The sequence below is a fragment of the Antechinus flavipes genome, chromosome 1 (genome assembly GCF_016432865.1).
Source record: "Antechinus flavipes isolate AdamAnt ecotype Samford, QLD, Australia chromosome 1, AdamAnt_v2, whole genome shotgun sequence".
Classification (NCBI taxonomy): Eukaryota; Metazoa; Chordata; class Mammalia; order Dasyuromorphia; family Dasyuridae; genus Antechinus; species Antechinus flavipes.
In genome coordinates this window covers 124,853,972-124,880,198 of record NC_067398.1, presented here as the reverse complement: position 1 = coordinate 124,880,198, position 26,227 = coordinate 124,853,972, and the positions used below count along the sequence as shown (strand labels likewise).

At 32.7% G+C, this 26,227-nt stretch overlaps 1 long non-coding RNA gene across 1 annotated transcript; it reads left to right on the top strand.

Annotated features, from left to right (window-relative positions):
* Window positions 1-1,167: 1,167 nt before the first annotated feature.
* Window positions 1,168-24,489, top strand: LOC127549796 (uncharacterized). The gene is made up of 3 exons (XR_007950723.1): window positions 1,168-1,261; window positions 23,253-23,293; window positions 24,016-24,489. It is a non-coding gene; the product is annotated as an uncharacterized LOC127549796 (long non-coding RNA).
* The last annotated feature ends 1,738 nt before the right edge of the window (window positions 24,490-26,227 follow it).

Below are 26,227 nucleotides of genomic sequence, written 5' to 3'. Positions count from 1 at the left end.
TTCCTTCCTTCCTTCTTCTTTCCTTCCTTCTTTTTTCCTTCCTCCCTTTCTTCTTCCCTTTTTACCTTCAATAATACCTGTTTGTACTTTTTATAAGAATGTCCCAAATTCTTCTCTTTTGTTGAACATCTATCTTTATTTTTCACAATTGATTAGGCTTAGATTTGCATAATATGATATTTAGATCTATTGTTAAGTTTCTTTGCTTCCATAATGTCTTCTTTATGATATTCCATGAATTTGGAAAAATTCTGAGTAAATCTAATTGCCTTTCTATCATATTTGAGATTCTTTCCCCTAATCACTTGCAAAAATTGTTACTGGAACTGAACTATTATTTGCATTCAAGTTAAGAAGTTACCTTTTTTTTCTTGTTACTGATTTTGATTTTCTTAATTAAGGTTTTATTTACTGTATTCAGGTAGAACTGGAGCACTTTTGCTATTTTTCCTCTTTCCTGACAATCTAGTTTTTTTTATTTGTCATGTCCTTCTGGGAAACTTATAATTCTTAAGATGTGTCCTATCTTCAAGAACATTCATGATAATTTATGTAATGTTGTTGACTTTTGTTTCATTTCTTCCAAATTTTCTTTGATTTTAATTTTTTTGTTCCAAATCTGTTTTTTTCTCTTACTATCATTATGTCTTTGGAGAGATTTTCCATCTTATAATCTGTTTTTCATACTCTGTGCATATTTAAAATTTTGCCTTGAAAGCATTAATTTCTGTCATAAATTCATTCCAAGTTTTTCTTTTGATCATTTTATTTCTCCTTTAGCTTCTTCTAGAATTTTGCTGCACAAAGTCTTTGGTCATGATCTGAGGTTGGAGTGTTATAGCATCCTTGCATTGTAGAACATGAGATATGAAAGATCCCATGAATCCGTGACCTAAGTAAATTCTGGAAGTGAGAGCTTCAGTCCCAGAGAGGACTTAATCAGGCTCAACAATCTCTTGTTCTTTAACATCCTGATATTTTTCATCCATAGGCTATTGTTTTATCTAGTTCTCATAAGTCTCCTTATTTTTTTTTTATTTTACTGCTGTCTAGACTTGTTTTGTATGTTACATGGGATATACCTCTTGCCTGCCAGATTATTTAATCCTGCATTCTTCTTTCCATGGGTTGCCTAAGCAGAATCAATTTATGTCACTTCTTACAGGGTTGTGAAGATTAGTCATTGTTGTGGGAAATTCCTACAATTTGAACCAGTCACAAATCAAAGAACTTTCTTGGGTTAGTTGAAGTGGCACAGATGGTAAGTGAGATCTATAAATATTTATATTTTCTTATCTAAGTCCATGATGTTTTATTCCTGTATATGCTTTCTATCTTCATGTCTTCTGCTTTTGCATTCAACTATAATTACTAAAATTTCCAAAGCATAATTCATTTCTTTTGCAATTTTACAGTTGAAGTTTATAGGATACAACTTTGCCAGAGGTATGCTGGAGGTAACTCAAATTGGTCCAGGAAAAACAATTATTAAATTTCAATATAAACATTAATATCTTGGAAAGTAAAAAAAAATACTATAAAACTGAGTTTGGTTTATGTTTTGTTGGTTCTCTAGACCTAAGATAGTGATCCAGAAAATGGAAATACTTTTGATTAAACTTTAAAAACTATGTTATTCATATATCCTCTTCCTGAAGTGTTAGTTTTTATTTGTTAGTATACCCTGGAGCGACTTGGACATTTTTCTGATACCATTTTTACCGAGGATTGAAGTGTTAGGATTAATAGCAATAAAATCACAATCTTGATAACTAAGAGACATTTTAATTATATCTTTCAAGCATCTTTTTTTCTCACCAAAAGATAAAAAAGTTTTGCATTTTTTAGGATAACATCAGCAACTATTTGGTTATAGGATGATGTCATCCTATAACAGCTTTTTTGTTTTTAACAGCTTTGACTAAGAAAAATCCTGTCTTCTCTCTCCCAGAACAATGAAACGTAAGCTCCTAATTGTCATATTTTGTATTAATCTTTGGTTTGATGTGAACAAATTTCTTTAAAAATTGGTTTTCACTTGAAACTGTCCATTTTGGTATAAGTTCAGAATAAAATTCTCTCACTAAAATTGAAATAAAGTCAGTTGTTACTGACTTTTGAAAGTAGACATAAGTTTTACAATTAATTTGTCAATATACTATTTTCACTGTCACAAGCCTCACAAAACCAACATGCTGATAAGGTTGAGTTGTCCCTTTTGAAGAGAAATTTAGACATTTTGGACATTAGTAAAGTACACTCTGTCCTTCATGAAAGAAAGAAGAGATGCATATATCTTTATAAGGTTTTTTGAATGAGGTTGTTGTCCTTCATTCTTGAAGAGTACCAAAATGACATAATGTTAGAGTTGAGTTATAGTGTATCCTACTGTGGCTGATAAGACCAATATGAGCTTGAAATTCTATGACAGAGAATGGACATAAATAGTCCATATGTACTTTCTCTAACTATGTACATGTTGCATTACCAGAACTAGCTCAGTGTTTAGAAAATTCTGAAAGGAAAGTGTGGAAGAGGAGAAGTATTAGACTAATAGCCAAAAGGAAGATTTACAGAGCCTTTATGCTGACCTCATTGTTGTATGTCTGTGATACCTGAACAGTATACCATTGCTGTGCCAGGAAAATGAATTGCTTCTATTAGAATTGTCTTAGGAAGATTCTGCAGGTCACCTGGCAGGATAAGATACCAGTCACCGAGGTCCTTTTCCTACCTAAACTGTCAAACATTCCAACTGTATTATAGAGAGCACAAATATCTTGGACTGATCACTGTTATGGGCCAGAACTTGAAACAAGGTGCTAAGTCACTGGAATTGATAGAAACAATGCTTATATATTTGGTTCACACCTTTGGAGTTCACACCTTTGGGAGAGTTCACATATTAGCTCACACATTCACACCTTTAGAGTTCACACCTTTAAGAGATCATATATAAGGAGATCCCACAAGCCAACTAGAGACTTCTGAGAGATTCGCAAGTCAGTGGATGAGATTCATAACTCACAGCTCCCACAAGCCCACTCTCTCGGAGGAGGAGTCAGATCCATTTTATATTCCACCATTGTGCTGGTTGGAGATTTTGGATTCAGAGGGAGGTGGAGGCTGAAGCTGGCAGATGCAAAGGACTAGCAACAAGAGCTCTCCAAACCAAGGAAAGCTAACCGGGCTATTTTGGAAGAGACAATAAAGGATTGGATTTTAACAGCTGGCTGCATTTAAGGTGATTATTACACTGAACTGAAACTAAGGCTGCCTCCAGAAGCCCCACAAGAAATCTGCTCCCAGAGAATGATTATATTCTAGAAAAGAGAATATTACAGATCACATTTTCCAAATCCCAGATTTACACTTGCTTGAGAAATCCACAGTTTCTCTGAGAAACAATGTTGAATCTTGCTTCTAAATGGATTCTGGAGTGACAGAAGCCACAGAAATTCAGAGTGAAACAACACTACAGCTTAAGATATCTTGGAAGGACCTAGAAAAGGTCTGTCTCACTTGGGCATAAAGGTTACACAGTATGACCCAGAACAAGCACAGAGAGGGGAATTTAGGGAGAGTGTCTTAGCCAAAGTACAAACCAGCAGTAGAGATCCCTTCATACTGGCTCAGCATGCTAGTACCTCAGCAGGCCAACTATAAAACCTCCAATCTGAGAGCAGAAGGCAAATTGCAAGCTTCCCTCCCCCAAACTACAGCACAACAGACAGGACTTAGGCCAACTCAATGTAATGGAAAGTCAGTAACATCTACAGGCCCAGCACAGAAAGTCAGTGAGAGACACCTGTCCCCTCACAAAAGAACCTTGGGACAATCTCTTTTGTACTCAAGGAGCAGAACTTCACTTTTGAAAATGAGCAAAAAATCCAAAAAGAGCCCTAACCATGGAAAGGTATGTGATAGAGAAGATAAGAACACAAATCCAGAAGGGAACAATAATGACAAAATACCTACTTGTAAAGCCTCAAAGAGGGATGTGAATTAATTTGAAACTCAAAAATTTTCTTGCAAAACTTCAAAAAGGACTTTGGTAAAAACCAAGTGGAGAAAGAGAGAAGAAAATTTTGGAAAATAAATGAAATTTATACAGGAGAGTTATGGGAAAAAGTCAACAGCATGGAAAAAGGACAAAAATTGACTGAAAAAACCCTCAACTCTTTAAAAATAGATTTGAAGAAATGGAAAAATATACTGAATGAAACAATGTCTTAAAAAATAAAACTGGTAAAATGGAAAAAATCTATTGAACAAAGCAATTCCTTTAAAAATAAATTGCACAAATGGAAAAAGAGATTTAAAAAATTATTTGAAGAAAATAATTTATTAAAACAGAATTGGGTGGTGGAGCCAAGATGGCAGAAAGCAGATACAACTTTCTGTGACCTCCTCCAACATTATCTCAAACCAACAACAGATTAAACCTCTAAATGAATGAATCAAGGAGATCAAGAATCAGTCAAACAAAACAAAAAAAATGAAAAAAAATAGAAGAAAATATAAAATACCTTATTGAAAAAACAACTGACCTGGAAAATAGATTTAGGAGAGACAATCTAAGAATTATTGGACTTTTTAAAAACCATGATGAAAAAAAAGAACCTAGACATCATCTTTCAGGAAATCATCAAGAAAAGTGCTGGGGGTGCCTAGAACCAGAAAGTAATATAATCATTGAAAGAATTTACCTCCTGAAAGAGATCCCAAAATAAAAACTCCAAGGAACATCATAACTAAATTTTAGAATTATTAAATCAAGGAGAAAATATTGCAAACCCCTAAAAGGAAACAATCCAAATATCGAGGAGCCACAATCAGGATTACCCAGGATCTAGCAGCTTCCATTTTAAAAGATTGAAGAGCATGGACTATGATTCTGAAAGGCAAAGGAATCTGGATTACAGTCAAGAATCAATTATCCAGCAAAACTGAGCATCATCTTTCAGGGAAAAAGATGGACATTCAATGAAACAGATGAATTTCCTATATGTCTGATGAAAAGACCAGAGATGAATAGAAAATTTGATCTTCAAATATAGAACTCAAGAGAAGCATAAAAAACTAAAAAACAAAGAAAAAAAATAACTTTCTTTTAAAAGTTAAAAATACATCCATGTATGGGAAGACAATATGTTTAACTCTTGAGATGTGAATCTCTGTTATGAATATACTTAGAGGATGTAGGTATAATTTGATTCTATTGTAATGATTTTAAAAAAAGAAATTAGAGGAGGAACAGTGGTTCTATTGAAATAAAAGGAAAACAGAGTCAAAATGGGGTAAAGTACATCTCATGAGGAGGCAAAAAACACCTATTACAATTGAGTGAAAGATGGGAGGAGGATGAGCATTGTGAAAATCTTATTCTCATCAGATTTAGCTCAGAGAGAGATTATCAGACACATTTAGCTTCACAGATAAGCGTGCTTCATCCCATAGGAAAGTATGAGGGGAAGAGGGAAAAAAGGAGGAGGATAATAGAAGGGAAAAGAGAAGTATAAGGGGAAAGGTTTAAAAAGAGGGGGACTGTAAAAGGGGAGGGCTATTTGAGGGAGAGAGTTATCAGTGACAAAATACTGAGGAGGAGAGAAAGTAGGAAAGGGAAGAAAAAAAATGTAACGGGGGTAAACAAAATGTGAAGAAATACAGAGATAATAATTCTATTTGGGAATGTGAATGGGGTGAACTCTCCCATAAAATGGAAGCAGGTAGTAGACTGAATTAAAAAGCCAAAATTGTACAATTTGTTGTTTACAACAAATTCATTTAAAGCAGAATGATACATTTAGAGTAAAGGTAAAAGCCTGAAGCAGAATTTATTATGCTTCAACTGAGATTAAAAAAAAGCAGGGGTAGCAATCCTGATCTTAAGTCAAGCAAAAGCAAAAATAGATCTAATTTAAAAAGATAAAAAGAACTACATCTTGCTTAAAGGTATCACAGATAATGAAGTAATATCAATACTAGACATATATGCACCAAGTAGTATAGCAGCCAAATTTCTAAAGGAGAAGTTAAGAGAGCTGCAAGAAGATTCATACAGCAAAACTATAATAATGGGGGATTTCAACCTTGCTCTCTCAAACTAGATAGATCAAACTACAAAATAAATAAGAAAGAAGTTAAGGAGGTAAATAGAATCCTGGAAAAGTTAGGGATGATAGACATTTGGAGAAAATTGAATGGAAACAGAAAGGAACATATCATTTTCTTAGTGGTACATGGAACATATACAGAAATTGACCATATATTTGGGCATAAAACCTCAAAATCAAATGCAGAAAGGCAGAAATAATAAATTAATCTTCCTCAGATCATAATGCAATAAAAAGCTGGGAGAAAATAGACCAAACATTAATTGGAAACTAAATAATCTAATCCTTAAGAATGAGTGGGTGAAACAATAAATCATAGGCACAACCAATAATTTAATCCAAGAGAATGACAACAATGAGACAACATATAAAAATTTGTGGGATGTAAAGTGGTTATTAAAGGAAATTTTATATCTCTAGATCTTATTTGCATAAAACGGAGAAAGAGCAGATCATTGAATTGGGCTTGCAACTGAAGAAGCTAGAAAAAGAATACATTAAAAATCCATAATAAATATGGAATTCTGAAAATGATTTAGACATAAAAAGTGATAATTATAAAAAAAATTAGAACAACAAAATACAGTTTACCTCTCAGATCTGTGAACAAAGAATGAATTTGTGACCAAAGAAGAACTGGAAATTATTATTGAACAAAAATTAGATAATTTTGATTATATTAAGTTAAAAAGTTTTTCTACAAACATAACTAATGCAGACAAGATTTGAAGGGAAGCAATAAATTGGGAAAACATTATCACATTCAAAGCTTCTGATAAAGGCCTCATTTCTAAACTATATAGAGATAGTTTATATTTCAAGCCACTCTTCAATTGATAACGGGTCAAAGGATATGAACAGAAAATTTTCAGATGAAGAAATTAAACACACATTTGGTCATATGAAAAAGTACTCTAAATCATTATTGAGTTAGAAAAATCTAAAGAAAAATCCAAATTGGGACAACTCTGAGATACCACTACACACCTCTCAGATTGGCTAAGATGACAGGAAAGGACAGTGATGAATGTTAAAAGAAAACTGGGACACTAATACATTGTTGGGGGAGTTGTGAACTGATCCAACCATTTTGGATATCAATTTGGAATTATGCCCAAAAGACTATCAAACTGTGCATACCCGTTGGTCCAGCAGTGTTTCTACTGGGCTTATATCCCAAAGAGATCTTAAAGGAGAAAAAGGGACAGACATGTGTAACAATGTTTATGGCATTTTTTTTTTGTAGTGGCAAGAAACTGGAAACTGAGTGGCTGCCCATCAATTGGGGGATAGCTGAATAAGTTATGCTATGTGAATATTATTGTTCAATAAGAAATGATCAGCAGGATGATTTCAAATAGATCTGAAGAGACTTACATGAACTGATGGCAAGTGACAGGAGAACCAGAAGATCATGGTACATGGCAACAGAAAGATTATACAATGATCAATTCTGATGAACATGGCACTTCTCAACAATGACATCATTCAAACCATTTCCCATGACCTTGTGATGAAGAGAGCCATCTATACCCAGAGAGAGAACAGTGGAAACTGAGTGTGGATCACAACACAGAATTGTCACTCTTTTTGTTGTTTGCTTGCATTTTATTTTTTTCTCTTTTTTTCCTTTTTCATTTGATTTTTTTGCGCAGCAAGATAATTGTACAAATATGTGTACAAGTATTGAACTTAACATATACTTTTACCATGTTTAACATATATTGGATTACTTGCTATCTAGGAGAGGGGGGAGAAAAAGGGTGAAATGTAGGAAAATTGGAACACAAGGTTTTGTAAGAGTTAATATTGAAAAATTATCCATGCATATCTTTTAAAAATTAAAAACCTTTAATAAAAAAAAAAAACTTAGAATTGGACAAATGCAACCAATGACTATAAAACATCAAACTCAGTCAAAGAAAATTTTTTAAAAATAGAAGAAAATATAAAATATGCTATTGGAAAATAACTGACCTGGAAAATAGATCTGAGAAAACATAACATCCTTCAAGAAGTGATCAAAGAAAACTGTCCTGATTGTCTAGAATCAGAAGGTAAAACAGTTGTTGGAAGAATCCATCAATCACTTTCTGAAAGAGCATCCCAAATGAAAACTCCCAAGAAATATAGGTAAATTCCAAAATTATCAGGTCAAGGTGAAAATACTACAAACAGCCAGAAAGAAACAATTCAGACACTGAGTGGCCATAATCAGGATTACCCAGAAGCTAATTGCTTCCACATTAAAGAATTAGAGGGCCTGGAACATGAAATTTGGGATCATAAAGAAGCTTGTATTATGACCAATATTCAACTACCCAGCAAAATTGAGCATTATTTTTCAAGGGAAAATATGTATATTCAATGAAAAAGAGGATTTTCAGTCATTTCAGATAAAAAGACCAGAGAAATTTTGATATTCAAGTACAAGAGTCAAGAAAGGAACAAAAAAAGACTTTGAGTCACAGATGAGTTACTAATCTGAAACAATGAAAAGGGCTTCCTTCATAGGAGTTCTATACAATGAGGCTTCAACCCCAATACATCAATAAATAGAACTGAGTTAAAGCATGAGATGTAGTTATTCAGGTTTCTCATCTAGAATGGTAGTTTCCTGGAAAAGATGTCTGCAAAAACTGCAATGAGTTGGTACCAGGATGCAAGAAACTAAAATGTAAGTACCATTAGCTTCAACTTTTATTAAAGTTCTGCTCAAATGAAATTAGTGAAAACTAAACCTGGCAGGAAATCCTTTATTGAATCTGATTTGTATCAATTAATCTTGGTTAGTGAGACCTGGAGAGGGTAATTTGGATTCCAAATACAAGGAGCCTGTGGATGTCTATTAAACAGAATGTGAAAATGTTTCCCAGGAAAGGAGACTTGGAAATCTGATTAGTAACTAGATTTATATAAATGCTGAATTAGTTATTCAGTGGAATCCATATATCTAATCACTGGAATAAAGATATATTATTTCTACCTATTGCCTTTTAGTTAAGTTTGTGTGTTATTTAGTGTAATACACACTAAAGCATTGACTATTTTATAGTGGTTCAGTGAATATAAACTGAGCCTTTTATGCAAAATAATAGCTAATTTTATGTAAAATGTTATGGTTTACAAAATACTTTATGTATATTATTTCACATGATCCCACCAACAACCCTGTGAACCAAGTGCTATTACTATCTCCATTTTAAAAATAAGGAGACAGATTCAGAGAAGTTCAGTATTTGGTCACTGCTAGTAATAATCTGAGACAAGGTTCAAATTCAGATCTTCCTGACTCTAATTAATTCCACATATGTGTGTACCACACAATTGCTTTTCCTAAATGACAGTACTTCTTGTCGTAGCTTCTGGGGAACAGGAACTTCCAGCAATGAGATCCTCTTATTTTTTCAGTTTAAGTTGGGTAAAGGTATAAGATTCCCAAGTAATGTTTGGTTATGTGTTTGAGAATTTTTAAAAATAGCAATCTCATTTATTATTTTATACATATATACATGTACATAGATGTGTGTATAGACATATATACAATACTTACACATCTGCATACATGCACATACACATATAAAATTTGTTTCTATATTATAAACAAGCCCAGGTTTGTAATTAGCTGAATGCTGATTGAATTTGAATTTACTTAACCAATAGTAGAAACTGAAACTACCTAGCAATGGGTAATACCAAGTATTTAAGATACTTGAATTTAGGATTGTTCATAGTTTCCTCAAAATGCTTTGACAGCAGACCAAAAGCGATGTCTTTCAAAAAATGAATGTTATTATACTACATTCATTAATGAGATAAATTGACAAACAGATTGTATGTTTTTGTGGCAAATATTCATACTGTGTTTTGGCAATTGGGCAGAGAAAAGAGATAAGCCATGCTGAAAATTAGAAATTTCCATATTAATTAATTGATATGTGGGGAAAGGGATCTCAAGGACTTTTTCAAATCAAAAAACAAGGAAGGGAGTGGCAGGGCATCTGTGCCAAAATGGAACTAAGTTCACTGAAAAAATGTCTAAGAGGCAGATGCTGCTGCATCTGCTTAATATCTTGTGCATTAGCAGAATAAAATGAGTACATATTCTCTAAAATAAAATAGCAAGTTCAGAGATGGAATACTCTGGCATTTTAAAAATTGATCACATTATCTAAAAGGATTAGACACCCTGACTGGTTGAATCCTAAATGAAGTAATAAAGTCATCACCTGTGTTTTACTTATCTAAATAAAAATGAAATCTTTTTCTTCAAAGAATAGTCTCATCAAAGAAAAAGCATGTATATCATATGACATTGCATGGAACTAAAAATCTTCAGAGAAGTTTGTGTGAAATTTTCAATAGTCTCAAGTTATAGAGCCAGATTTTTCAAAGACTTCAAAGAAGAAAAATTTTACTTAAAGGTCAAAATGTGGATTGATTTAAGAATAATGACATAATGTGGTATTAACACTTGGCATGTGCAATATAACATCCTTATTTATTTTCTTTTTAAAATGGATGGAGTTAATCACTGCTGCCTTCTGGAAAACAAGGTGTGTGCTATAATTTCAAATAGAATAAAATGAAACAGATTTCTCTAAAGTCAAAGATAAGTCAGGGAGGTTAAAGAAAAGATTCCAAGTTCTTTTCTTTCAATGCCACAGAAATTCCACAGGGTCACATTATCTCTCTTAATACCATTTTTAAAATTAAAATTAAAGAAAACATTCAATAATTTGCCAAACATTGAGACCAACAGTGCATTGGAAAAGAGTTGAAATATTTTCCCCAGACCCTTATAAAACAAGAACTTCTCACTTGACCTTTTGTGACTTTGTGTAATTTTTTTTGGATTTTTATTCCTATATTCTCAGACTGTTATAATTGAGAATCAGATGTTTTATAATAAACAGATGATATTTAGTATTTATTAAGTGTTTATTATGTGAATAAAAATTCCATTGAGTTGATAAAGCACTTATTAAGCACCTCCTATGTATGACACATTGAGCTAAGCACTGGAAATAAAAATGAAGGCAAAAGATCTATCTGCAAACAGATTTGAATTCAGATCTTCTTGACTCCAGGCCAAGATCTCTATTCATTGTACCATTTTGTTGCTCAAATTCATATTAGACTGGAGTTAAAATTAAAATATAATTGACTAAGTTATCTAAAAGACAAAAATCGATTTGAAAGAGCTGGATGAATGTCTTAAAAAATTCACAGTTATTGAGGTACTGTATCTTGAGTATGTCACTCCTTTTAGACATCTATTTCCTTCTACATATAGAACTAGCCTGACTACTGCGTGTGACTAAAATAATCAGACTGGGTGACAGGGAAAATAGGCATATTTTAAGGATTCTGGGGCCTTAGTGGCAGTAGATGAGGTAGAAAAGAATATAAAGAACACAAAACTGACAAAAATATGGAAATAAAATATATAAAAAGTGGAAGGTGTTCACTTCAAAGACAAATATTTTTTGTTCCACATAGTTGAGAATTGGGATAAACTCATGGACTAATCTTTCTCATTCTAAAGATGAAGAAGTAGTCCTGAAGAGGTCTGGTGTTTTGGAAAGCTTATAGAATTAGTTAACAAAATAAGGCTTAGAACTCATCTCTATTTTCTCAATTATGTCCTTTCCACTCTACCATGATATTCAGGGTCAGACTAAAGTAAAATTTATTGATTGCCTAAGGAAATGATATAATTGTTTGACAATATTTCTAATCCTTTTATAAAGGGGAATTTTTGAAGGTTTTGTTTTAATTTCACTTATAAATTTATTTTTAGTTTCTTGGAAAGAAATCTGTTTAAATTTAATCTCTGTTTTCTTTTGCTTTAATATTCCAGTGAATCTGGTTTTATGAAAATGGGAGCCATCTTCAGTGGTACATTTCAAAACCCATTTGTTTGTGCTCAAATCATTCTTGTCCTTCCAGTTATTGAATGTGAGAAATATACCCAACACCCTAGGAGCCTTTAAAGTTTCTTTTGACATTATTTGGATACCAAAGGAACACTTGAGCTACCACATTATCTCTCAAACTTATCTCATGACTTTCCTATATTTCCTTGTGCATATCTCTTTAATTTTATGCTTTAGAATATATTTGTAAGGTATCCTCAAAAAGAGATTTATGGCCAAATATACCTAGTGATTTAAACTATGGCCAATAAGTCAGTTAAATAGTATTTATTAAGCACCCACTATGTGCTGATGACTGGTGATACAAAGAAAGGCAAAAATACTGTCTGTTTTCAAGGAGTTCGCAGTCTTATAAAAGAAAGAACATTCAAAAAACTATCTATAAATAAAATTTATACAGGATAGATAGAGGATCATCTCTGAGGAAAAGCACCAAAATTAAGAAGGACTGGAAAAAGCTTAATGTTAAGAGGGGCATTTTACCTGATTCTTAGAGGAAGCTGGAGAAACTAGGAGAAAGAAATGAGGAGGGACAGTGCTTTAGACATGGCAGATAGCCAATGAAAATGGTCAGAGTTGAGAAGGTCCTGAAAGTCAATTAGTGGAGTTTTATTTGATCTGGGAAGTAATAAGATGCTACCTTCTCTCAAATCCTCATTGAGACAGATGAGAACTATGAATCCAAGAGCTCTAGGAAAAGCAATGCTTACAGCTCACCATTCTTACGACTAGTTTATCTTGAAGTCATCATTGAGGAGAAAAATCCCTTTGAAGAAGGGACTCACCTTCTTTACCACTACCAAAAGCAATCACTGACAAATCCCTACTAAGCTCTAGGGAATGATAATATCCTGCCAGATCACTGGTCTTGCTTTCAGACCAACTCTCATAATTATAATCCTGGACAGCTGAATTGGGAAGACCTAGATTCAAATCCAACTTCACATAGCTAGTATTTTAAATTCAGTCTTCCTGATTCCAGGTCCAGCATTCTATCTACTATGCCACCTAGCTGCCATGAGTTTTCTACAATTTTGCTTATAATATGGAAAGCTGACATTCTCCATGAATTTACTTCTTTCCTTCATAGACAGACTAAATTATTTAAACAATTGTAGACATAAGAATTTCTTGAGTGGTCCAGGATTTAATATAATAATTTGTACAATGTCAACCACAAATATGGATATCTTAAGTATCTTATCATGTATAGGGAATTTGGATTCTGGTAGAACTCTTTCATGAGACTACTCCACTTCTTTTTATTTTCTTTAATGGTGTTTTATTTTTCCAAATACACATAAAGATGGTTTTCAACATTTACCTGTGCAAAACCTTATATTACAAATTTTTCTCCCTGCTTCCTTCATTAGAGAACAAGCAGTCCAATATAGGTTAAATATATGCAATTCTTCCAAACATGTTTCTATATTCATTATCTTGCACAAGAAAAATTAGATCAAAAGGGGAAAAATACAAGAAAAAACAAGCAAACAACAAAAAGGTGAAAACACTATGCTTTGATCCACATTCAGTCTCCATAGTTAGAGACTGATCTGGATGTGGATGACTCTTTCCATCACAAGTCTATTGGAATTGCCTTATGTCACTTCATTGTTGAAAAGAGCCATATCCATCACAGTTGATTATCACATAATCTTGTTGTTGCTGTGTATAATGTTCTCTCGGTTCTGCTCACTTCACTTAGCCTAATCAGTTCATATAAGTCTCTTTGTATTTTTCTGAAATCAACCTGTTCATCATTTCTTATAGAGCAATAACATTCTATTATATTCATATACCATAAAGGGCTAATAAACATGTTTACACATGCGAGTCTTTTTCCCTCGAGTAGTGAATATCTTTGGTGAATGCTACTCTTTGTACCATGCCTTGCTTGATCATAATAATCAAAGAGTTGACAAAGTTATTGTCATTGTTACATTTTTTAAAGAATTTTTTATGATTTTAATACCTTGTTAGAAGAAATCATGTAAGGTAGCATTTTGCTCCACTAAAACAAAAGTTTATTTATGATATATATATATAATAACTAAGCACTATATCTTCCATAGAAATCATCTATGTATTTCATGCAAGTGTAATTAAAATGATGATTTATATCAGGAAATATCTGTGAAAGCCATTCTCTTTTCATATTTTCTAAAAGATTAGTCTCAAAATATGGGTAGATTAGTAGATTATTCTCACAAAAATTTGTATGGATAATAATCATTAGCATTCACTTTTGATAATGTCTGAAAATTTCTTTGTTCTTTTTCAGATACCTGGGATATTAGTCCCTAAATATGTTTAGATATCAATTTATACTTGCTGCTCTTCTGTTCTTTGCTTTCTTCAGTAACATTTCTACTTCCTCATGAAGAATAACTAGAAATATGGTATTAGAGATCAACTAGATTGATTCTACCATTCTTGATGGAGAAAACAGTTCATTATGAAATTTTATTTTTATATACAATTTTCACTGTCAACTCTTTATTGTGTTCTTTATACTCTCATCCTTAGATATTTAAGTATGTCCTTTGGATATCTCCCTTTCATTAGTTCTTTTGCAAAATTTCTTTAAATTCATATTTTTCTCTCTACTACTTCTAATACTTCTAAGAAGTAGCTACCCATAACATTCTGCCATTTGTCTTCATGAGTTTGCTAAAAGGCTTTTTATTCTAAATAGCTTCTATATCTTTGATTGCCAAGAAGGTAAAATTAGATGGTAGCCAAGTAGGAAAAAAAGTTTGCTGGATGCAAGCCTCTTTTGGCCTTTTCTTTGAGCAAGTTGGTTTCATGTTGGTTAACTTTTCCTGCAAGAAATTATTATACTCTTTCTTGATGTCTTTTTTCTCATCCATTTCTCAATTTTCAGCAATAGTAACTGTTAAAACTTTTTTCTAGTTAGAACTATTTTGGTGGCACACTATATATTTTTCCATTTCCTTATAAATTTAAATTAATTTTGATGTTTGTTTTAGCATATTGATGATCCAATTCTAGAGAATTAGCCAATTTTGAAACAACTCCTACCTCAGTAATGGATAATTTTTCTTCTATTAAAATATAGCCAATTTCATTTTTTGGGTTTTGTTAATTGAGACTCACCATATTCTTTATTTCAACTTCAAATTATTTTTCCATGAAAGTAGTCAAGATGTTTGGTAGGTTTCTTTGTAGTCAATAAGCCACCGATTTTTCTCACAGTGAAATATTATTTTTCAATGATATTTTTCAAAGTTCTTCCCCAAGCACCCCTTTGTATTAAAATTACTGATTATTCCATTATTTACTGACTTAAAATGGAGGGTTTTAAGCCAAAAAAATTTTTTTAAACAATTTTATTTACATAAAGACACATTTTGAAGATAGGTCTCTCAAAATTTCAGACATGAAGTTATATCTGTTTGAACCCAGTCACTAGACTACCCTTATTATTTAATGTAATAAAAACATTGTGCTAAACCATTTTTTGTTAATTCATTGGATGAAATCTTTTTTGAAATATTTAATTGCTAGGTTTGATCCTTGAACAAATAACCCAATTGCATATTAAAAAGTGCTTGTCTGGCCTACCTCAGTAAAGCTTCTACCCAGATCAAATCCTCTTGATGCTTGGAGATCTCTATATAGCTATCCCACTCAAAAAGAATATCATCAAACCCTCACCTTGCTTTTAGAATTATATTCTACTTCATTTATTGCCTCTATTGCTTGGATAAAATAACGTTTTCTATTTTTATTGAGATTCTTGTTGTCACATTGTTTCCCACAAGTATTGATCTTACAACTTCCATGGTCAATACTCAATGAGATCTTCATATAATTTCTCTTTTTCTTTACATGACTGTAACTGATACTCACATGATACTGTCAATATCAGTTAAGAATTACTTTCATGGTGATCTTTCTGTGTTTGCTTACCATAAGCATGATAATAAGAGATGACCAAGTACTGAATAAAATAACCTTTTGTTTCCTATGGAATTATAATAATGCTAACTCCCTCTCTCCTTTATTTGCTCTCTGAGAAGACCCTCTGAGAATCTTCCTTTTCTCTTCTGCATTAAAGTAAGAAGGTCAAAATTGACAAGATTCAATTCTGCAGAATTATATTCAGTCATTGGTTATTAAACAAGTATCACATTTAGAATATCAACAGCTAAATTATGTTTATAGAGAATTCAACTGTCCTACTTAGTATTTTCTTCTACTTTATATTATATGCCTACAATCAGTGCAATAGGAGTAGTGGGACACACAAGATTGAGTATCATTTCTTGTTTTTCTCTTTTTCTGATGTTTCAGTGATTGAAGAATCAATCAGTAAGTGTTCAGCCTAATGGCTATCAACCTCTAAGTTCTTACTCTGAAGTTTTTTAGCATGGTAGAAATTGTCAGATCTTGGTTTGCATTATTTTACCAATGATTTCAAGATATGCAGAACAAATTAGGTTAGTTCTTGAAAAGCCCTATAGAATGTTCAACTGGAGATCATCTCACAGGAATTGATGGGGTCAGATTTGCATTTGTCTTTTAAAAAAGGAAATGCAGAAAAAAGAGATGAAAAATTGTAGAAGCTTGAGTCATCAAATTTCAAGGGAAATAACTGAGATAAAGAGATGGAGCATCATTGAAGGAGTGAGAAAGCAGTTGTTCCCTAGATTCCAAAAACTAACTGAATAGAATCAAATAATTCTAGGAAAATTAAAGGATATACAACACACTCACTTTATGGATAAAAAAAAAATGAAGTCTTCCAAGTTTAGAATCAATGTCAGAAGTGATAAAAAGGGTTTACAATATCCATAGATGAAGGGTAAAAGATAAACAGTGCCTTGCATATGTAAAATATCTTATGAATAGGTATTAATGCAGGTATTTAGAGAATTGAAGCTTTTGGATAATGCTCATTAGTTCTGAAACTTGGAATAGTACTTTATTTATAAGAACTCAATAAAGGCTTATTAAATTAATGTTTGAAGTCATAATTTCAAATATTGCCTTGAATGTGATTTTTTTCCAATCTATAAGTTAAATAGTTTATATACTATTGTTCCCAAATCCAATTAAAATGGAACCAAATGTGTTTAATTATATTAATAGCGCATCCCTGATTGTCATAATTATTAATATCTAAAAGAAGCCTAAGCACAGGTCATGAATTATGCTAATTAGGTATAACTGTCTAGGGAAGCTGCCTAAAAGTTATCTTAATGCTTTTGGGGAAGTAATTTCTACTAAATTCATCTTTCAATCTCAAACCTTCTTTAGGGAGAAGGTATCATACATTCATTCATTCATGCAATCAATCATTCAAACAACCAACTAATGAGCTTTTTTTAAGGACTAGGTAATATATTAGATTCTGGAAATATAAAATATAATAGTGAAACAATCTTTGTCTCCAAGGGCATAGACAAACAAATAAAACACATACAAAGTAAATTAGGGAGAAGGCATTAGCAAGTGGCTTTGAGAAGCATCAGGATGGTGGTGTTACAGAAGAGGAGTTTTAATAGTTTTCCATTATATTTTTTCAATATCTGCTCTATGTTATTAAATTTGAATGTTTACTTTAACAGTGGATTCCAAGGATCACTGAATTTTGCTTCATTTATTTTTGATTTTTGAATATCACTTAATTTGCTTTTCCTTTCATCTAAGACAAATCTATTTTTCTTTTATTAAGAAATGAAAATTCTCACAGGGATTTCAGCCTGCATCAATTAGTTTACCTTCTTCAATAGTTACATGGAAAGAACATTTTATTTTGTATGCAAGTACATGAGAAATTCCAAAATGATGTGGAAAATATCCACTTGACAGCAGACACACTGTGAAATAGAACATGTTGAGTCCTTTAATTCAATTAATTAGTATTACTATTTGACATTGTGTAGATAAGCAAGGAGAGAAGGAATGGTGGAATCTTCTTATGTTGTCTCTCCAGAGCTGGTTGCTAAACTTTTAGTGTGAGAATTTATACCTTGGAAATTGGCAAACAATTCAAATCAAGTTTTGATTTATTATTGTTTTTTTTTTTTTTTTTGTCTAGACTTAGAAAAGTGATAGTGAAAATATAGATAATGCAGTTTAAACTTAAAACATTTTTTTCAAAGGCTAGTTATTAAACATTTGCCATCACACTCTGGGCATTTAGCCTTTATCACAGTTTATATATAATGGGATATATTAATATTCATGCAATTGTATATTATTTTGGTATGCCTGAAGACAAATGCCACATGGTATAAATAACATAAAAATTGTCACCAAAATATAGATAAGTTTGTCTATATGTTTGTATATTCATCACAGAAATGTGTGACTGCAAAAATTTAGACTGGTCACTTAGAATGAGGGGCAATAAGTCACAAGCTCCATTTTTTCTCACACAATGTCACAAGAACTTGATGAAGGCTCTCAGCACACTGGCTGGCCCCTAATTGCAGATTAAAAGTTAAATAGGATATGCTGGCATGAATGAGTGTTGATCTACATTATTGAATAGTATATCCTAAGTGAACAGTTCAAAATTTATTGGATCAATACTGAAAATTGATATTGTTTAAAAAAATGTGATTCTTCCTTTTTTCTAGTAGTTCTCTATCATCTCCAGGATCAAATAAAATATTCTCTATTTAGCATTCAAAGACTTTCATGTCATGTCTTTCCCCAACAAATGCCTTCCTCCTGTACTTTTCACTCTTTTTTTTTTTACCATGATATATTCTCCTCACTTTGTGATCTAGTGATACTGGCATCTTTGCTGTTAATCAAACAAAATTCTCCATACCTTGGATCCAGGCATTTTCACTGACTTTCTATCATACCTTGTCCATATCTCTGACTCCTTAACTTCCTTCAAGTTCCAGCTAAAACCCCACATTCTAAAATAGAAAAAAAAAAACATTTCCTAATTACTCTAATTCTGGTGCCATCTCTTTTGATTATTTTGAATTTATCCTTACATAATCCTTTTGTATTTATGTGTTTTCATGTTGTCTCTCTCATTAAAAATGAAGGCTATCTTTTTGTCTTCTCTTGTATCATTAGTCTTTAGCCTGGAACATAGTAGGTGTTTAATAAATGTTTATTGAATGAGTAAATTAATTGACTTGAAATCTCATGGGGGTGTAATAGAGAAAAAAGTGGGGTGGGGAGGAATTAATCATAGTATTTTTGAACAAAAAAACTACCTCAAGTTCTAAAAGGATAACACAGTGCTACTGGTTTCTTGTTAACAATTTAGATTAAATCAAAGAGTGAATACTTTAGTCAATTACTCAAGAAACTTTTATATTATCTGCCTGTTTTGTGTCAGCCACTAAAGTTCAATGCTAGAGATAATTTTCAACAATTTCTTCTAATATTTCTTCCCTGCTAATTTCTACAAAACATCCCATTCATTTATGTTTTTTATACTGAAAGGAATACAATTATTGGGAAACCAACTCCATTTTAGTCTACTAGATGGAATATGTTATTCAGAACTTATGTGAATAAAACACCATTTAATAGTTATCAGGAAACTAGTTGGTGCCATAGTGCACAGACCATCAGGTGTGTAGTCAGGAAGACATCCATCTCAGTTCAAATATGGCCTCCAGCTGTGTGACAATGGACAAGTCCCTTAACTCTATTTGTCTCAGTTTTTCATCTGTCAAATGATTTGCAGAAGGAAATGGCAAAACACTCCAGTTATCTTGGCCAAGAAAACCCCAAAGGGATTCAGACCAAGCATCTGAAATGACTGAACAGAAATCAATTCTCCTTATTGTTATTACAAAGATTTTGATGCTTCTTTAGGTAATTATGACAAAGAACTTGGGGCATTTTTCTTATTTCTTCCTTCACTATCCTTCTCTTTCACTCTTCCATTCTATTTCTCTTCCTCCTGTTCTCTCTCTCTCCCCCTCCCTTAGTTAATTTGCAAAATTAAGCAATTTGTCTGGATCATGTGAGATAACAGGAATTTTATGGCTATGTTTTCTCCTTTGACTGTGGTCAGGTTATTTATGACCTTCCTGAAAACTGCCTAGTTACACACTGCCAAAGGAGGTAAAACTTTATTACCTGCAGAGTTGTGTGTACAAGGTAATGAAACTACCCAACCTTCCTTTTCAAATGCAGAGAAGACCTAGATGGCTAATTGGCAGAGCTATCAAATTGTACAAGGAAAATAGACTGAGTTTGTTACCAGAAGCCAGAGTGCCTCATTTCTTCCTTGTTCTTCATTAGTGATCTATCAATGGATATTCTGGAGACAAGATAACATTGTGTTTTAGATTTAGACTACAGTCCAGTGATACCATATGAGATGAATTTAATAATTTTTTTAATGAAATCTTAATCAGTTGGTTTTTAAGTTAAAGTTCATTAGCAGTTTGTATTTTATTCATGTGGTAAAAAGTAAATCAAAGGAAGATGTGAAAATTCCCCACTCTTTCATGCATTGAAAGCTACCCAGAAAAGAAAATAAGCCTAAATTGGAGTATACTACTTGGTTCTAGTCTATTGGGTGGAGAGTATTCATGCTACCCAGTTCAGAGTCATGAGAGTTGGTATCATTATTGAAAAAGCAAGTATTATTTGAGGGTAGGAAAACAGCTTCCCCAAAGGCAAGAATAAACACAGTCCACCTCTTCCTAGATGGTTGATAGACCTGTAATCCAGAAATGGTATTTGGCCAGCAGCCTTAGGCCAAATGAATGAGTTGGATCAATTTGGCTTCTGGCCAGTGTAAATCACATACCGACAAAGTGGAAAATAAGCAAACCTCCCTTAAGACATTTTATAAGGATTGGTGCTGCTCTGAGTTGGCCAGTCAAGGGGCAGTGGCCTTTTACCGTGCTGTGATAACTGGCAGTTCTGCCCTGTGATTTTCAAGAAAATCCAAGCACTAGAAAAATAAAGCAAATGAAGCTGACTCTTTAGTTATTAGAAATGCCCTTTGAGATGGACTTTGGGGAAGAATCTGCCTTTCCTAGGGCTGGCTGCTATAAGATGAGGTAGTTGGAAACACTAAAGATTTTAACATAATTTGTTCACAGACACAAAATAATAGGAATTTAGCGTTAGAGGACACCTATACACTCTCCAATTTGTAAATTGTAGGGAAACTGAGGGTCACAATTCAGTTTGGAAAAAAGTGTTATTCTATATGAGTATCTTATTGTCACCTCCCATTTTGCTCCAATGAGATAGTTTAATACAGTTATAGCCATCTCTATTCATGTCTCCCAAACTTTAGGATACTTTTGATATTTTATATGGTTTTAGAAAATTTTAGGAAAAAATATCACCTTTATTTTTTTCTTCTCATTCAGACCATCAGAAACAGAGCCAGAAAGGAGCCTACAAATACACTTAGTTCAATCCTTTCCTTTTAAAAATGAGGAAACAATCATAGAAAGTTTAAGGAACCTGTCCAAAGTCACACAGCAGATAAGTGCTTAAGTAAAATTTTAACATTGCCCTATACTAAACACAGGTCTCTATGCACTACATTACTTTATTCCCTTTTAACAACTATTTTCCCTCCTCTCTTCCACCTACTTTCCTAATGCAGGAGCAACAGAAAGAAAAAATTTACAATTTCAAAAATATATTTATAAGTAATGTTATAGAATCATTTTGTCTTAAAAGTATTTCATTAATGACTATGAGATTAAGATGGCAAAAGCCTATTTTCTTTAGCATTTTCATAGGAAACACTTGTAAAATGGTCTTGAGTATAATTTTTCTTCGATCTAGTTTTGATCAGCTGTATTTATGAGAAAAGCAATTTGACGAGCAGTTTGTGGTCACTGGTCTGTGAGAAAGAAAGCTTCCAGGGAAGATTCTAGATTAAGAAATGAGCTGTATTATTAATTTGCCTGAGTATTCAAGTGAATTTGATTGCCTAAACATTCCTGTCACTTACAGAATATAACAGAGAACATATCAAATACCTTCTCTCAAGAAACTTAAATTCCAATTGGGTAAAACAAAATATAAAAGGAAACTGAAAAGGAGGTGGGTTAGGGAAACAAAGGGATCCTACAGGCCTAGACACTGAGATATAATGGAAAAAGTCTAAAACAGCCTGAAGAGAAATGAAACATTGTTAGTCCAAGGCGGGATTTGAATTTCTGCAAAGTCACATAACTAGTTAGTAGTGGAGTTAAGACTGGGACCAAGGTTTCCTGATTCATGGTTATATTTTATATCTTTTGCTATATGTATGAAGCATTTTCCCCCAACAAAGAAACAAATTGAGTGCTAAAAGCTAAAAATGATTTGATTTTTTATAGATACATTTATGTGGAAGTTCATTTTGCTCATTTTAAAAGAGGAGGTGTTTTATTGTTATTCAATCATCTCATCCATGTCTGACTCTTCATTACCTCATTTGGATTTTCTCAGCAGAGTTATTGAACAGTTTGCCATTTTCTTCTCCAGGTCATTTTACAGATGAGGATACAGTGGCAAGCAGGGCAAGGAATTACCCAGGGTGATAATCTAATAAGTATCTCAGGCTGGATTTGAATCCATGAAGATAAGTCTTCCTAAAGCCAGCTCTGATATTCTATCCACTATTATCTCTAGCTATTCTGGTGTTAGTGGTAGTGAAGTTATTTTGGTTATTTGGTAAATAACCAAACTCCACATATTTTTGGAGTTAACTAGATCACCTAAGAGATCTCTTGGCATATTTTAGAGGGTCTGTGTACTTGGATGGGAGAATAGTATATTTTTACTGTTCACTCTTCTTTGTAATACTTTGAATTTTATTTTATTCTTTTAAAATGTAATTCTTATAAAAGAAGTCCAAGACTTTCAATAATCTCTCAAAAGGGATCATAATTTACAAAAAGTTAGAAATGACTGTTTTTCATAAAAGGGACTAAAATTGGAAAAAAAAAAAAACACCTGAAGAAATTGGGATGACTTTTAAGGTCCTTTATAACCTTTGATCTACTATGATACTACAAAATTATCTTTTTCAAATAAAGCCTGTGCAAAAGGTGGTGATAATTTCAATTAAATTTAAAGTAAAGGTTTAGGGATTTTTATAAATGAAGATTTTTGAGTAGTCAGGACAGTAGAAATCAGATTAATTTTTTAAAAAAAAAATATAATATTCTTGTAATCTGGTTTCTGAGGAATATCTAAGTAGTCTTCATAATTTTTTTTGTAGGGAATCAAACATGGAGTACCTTAGACAAGATTGTACAAGTGGTAAGGTTTTTTAATACCTTCTTATGCCTCTTTCCCCCATTTTTATCTTAAATCATCTCTGGGACATACTGTGTGACTCTTTCAAAGCTATTGACAATGTCAGTTGAACCTTGGATATCCCTAAATGAGTCTGTGCATTATTAGGTTTATTGACATAATTAGACCATAGGATAGAGGAAAGAGAGGGAGTATGATTAATGAGAAGTCAATGAAAGGTGGTACATTAGGACTGCATTGGGTCATTGACCCTCTATTACATATTCTGGTCTTCCAAAAGAAGATGAGTCAGCCTAGAAAACATACTCATGCTATGAGTCAATTTTAGGGAAAATAACACTAATATTAATTTAATTTGCTAGAAAGGAAGTTCAAACTCTCCCAACTATCTGTGTTTGCAAATATAAATTTTTACAAGTCAAACACTACCCAGAAGTTTTTCTCACATGGTGTTTATAAAGTTCAAGTGGTTAGGGGAACTGTTTCAGGAGCCAAGAAATGAGTTCATTATTTCCAAAGCCAGGTCTTGGCCAATCACTAGGTATTAAGTATTCTAAGCTCACATATTTTTGGAGTTAACTAGTCAGGTAAATTCTCTTTTTGTGTGTGGAGTTAGCACCATCCTGACACCAGTGTGGATATGGGAGAGGCTTAGGGAATGATGTCCTTTTCCTGACTCTTCTTTCTTGATAAAATGAATTGACTTTGAATTATTTGCTTTTCAGGGCCAGGAGATCAATCAACTTCAACAACAATACTATATGATGAACAATTCTGATGGACCTGGCCATCCTCAGCAATGAGATGAACCAAATCAGTTCCAATGGAGAACTGAACCAGCTATCCCCAGTGAAAGAATTCTGGGGGATGACTAAGAAACATTACATTGAATTCCCACTCCCTATATTTTTGCACACCTGCATTTTTGAGTTCCTTCACAGGCTAATTGTACAATATTTCAGAGTCCGATTCTTTTTGTACAGCAAAATAAAAGTTTGGTCATGTATACTTATTGTGTATCTAATTTATATTTTAATATATTTAACATCTACTGGTCATCCTGTCATCTGAGGAAGGGAGTGGGGGGAAGGAGGGGAAAAATTGGAACAAGAGGTTTGGCAATTGTCAGTGCTGTAAAGTTACCCATACATATAACCTATAAATAAAAGGCTATTAAAAAAAAAAAAAAGAATTATTTGCTTTTTCCTGTAAGGTAGGATCAATCTTCTAGTAAATTTTATTCAGTGAAGCACTCAAATTACAATTATTTCTATTCAGGAGGTGATGGAACTCATGATTTAGAAGCAGAAGAGAATTTAAAAATTATCTAAAGCAACCTCTTCATTTTATAGTGACAGAAATTGAAGTCTAAAGAAGGGAAGTGACTTGTACAACTTTCTCTATAAAATAGGAATAATAGGAACACCAACATATAGAGCTACTGTATAACTCAAATTAAATTATAAACATATATACATATGGTATATAAAAATGCACTTGTATTTTTGTATGTGTGTAGGCATGCATTCTTGTGCAAATCTTAAAAAGCAATTTAAATATCCCTTGTTATACAATTTCACTCTGCTCATATTTCTGTTCTTTATCATCATCATTATTATTTCATTATTATGATTTTATTTAAAGGAATTCAGATAGAAAAGGTTTGGGGATAAGTCACTATGTTATTCCTTTAAATATAGTTTTGAGCAGACTACTGCATAAGTGAATAAAATGATTTTTATAGTTAACAAAAGTAGTAAATAATAGTTGAACAAAAATAGTAAATAATGAATGTGAATATAGAGATGTATAGGAAGAAACAAATGAACTGATATAGAGGAAAGGAAAGAAATCTAAGAAAAGAATATATGCAACTACAATATTGTAAATTAAAAGAACTAAAAGCCTGAAATTGGATCCTGGGTATGGCCAATAACTAGGATTGAACTAGAAAAATCAATCAATCAGAGCAGGCTTCTCTTTGTCTTTCTTTGTATTTTCAGTGCTTAGTAGGGTGCTGAACATGGTAGACAATAGACATAAAGCAGAGATATAGTTCTAACACAGCAGACTTTTAACAAATACTTATTAACTGGGGGGAATGACTATTACCAACAATGTTTCAAGTACAGTATTAAGCAATAAGAATACTAATATAAGGAATGAATTTATGCTCACAAATAGCTTACATTATGAGAAGATAGCATAGAAATATAAAGGTATACATAAAACATATATGAAAACATATGTGAAATACATAAACATGGTTATAAGATAGCTCAGAAGGGAAGGCACTAGAAGCTAGTGGTACCTATAAAGGTCTCATTCATAAGGAAGCACTTGAATTCAGTCTTGAAGAAAATCAATAATCCCAAGAGACAGTGTTAGGAAGGGAGACACAATGCAAAAGCATGGAGATAAAAAATAGAGCATTGTGTGTGAAAAACAAAAAATAAAATAAATTCAGTTGAAATATATAGTGCATGGTGGGGAGGAATGTCTAAGGAAACTGGGAAAAGTATCTTGTAACATTATGTTGTATCAATATAGAATATTATTGTATGTGAAAACAATTGTTGTTGTTGTTGTTCATCCTGGTTCTCAAAGAGGAGCATGACATCAAGCAGGTGGAACCATGACATGCAAGTGAATTAGATTTAAGTGAGGGAGAAACTCACTGTCTCCCCAAACCATCTGGGTCCAGTGATCAAATATAGATCAGAATGGCTAGAGATGGCTCTCAAGGTGAGAAGATGAATACCAAATAAGAGGATAACTTTTTGTGTGTGCGAGTTTCCTTACCTTCCTGGTCTGCTTTGACTGTGTGCTTATTGCGTCAAACCCAGAGTATAACAGGGTCTACTCAGTCTTCAGATCTGAAAAGGGAGTTTTCTCTTCATGATGCCAGGATACAGACCAGAACTCCATCGCTTCCTG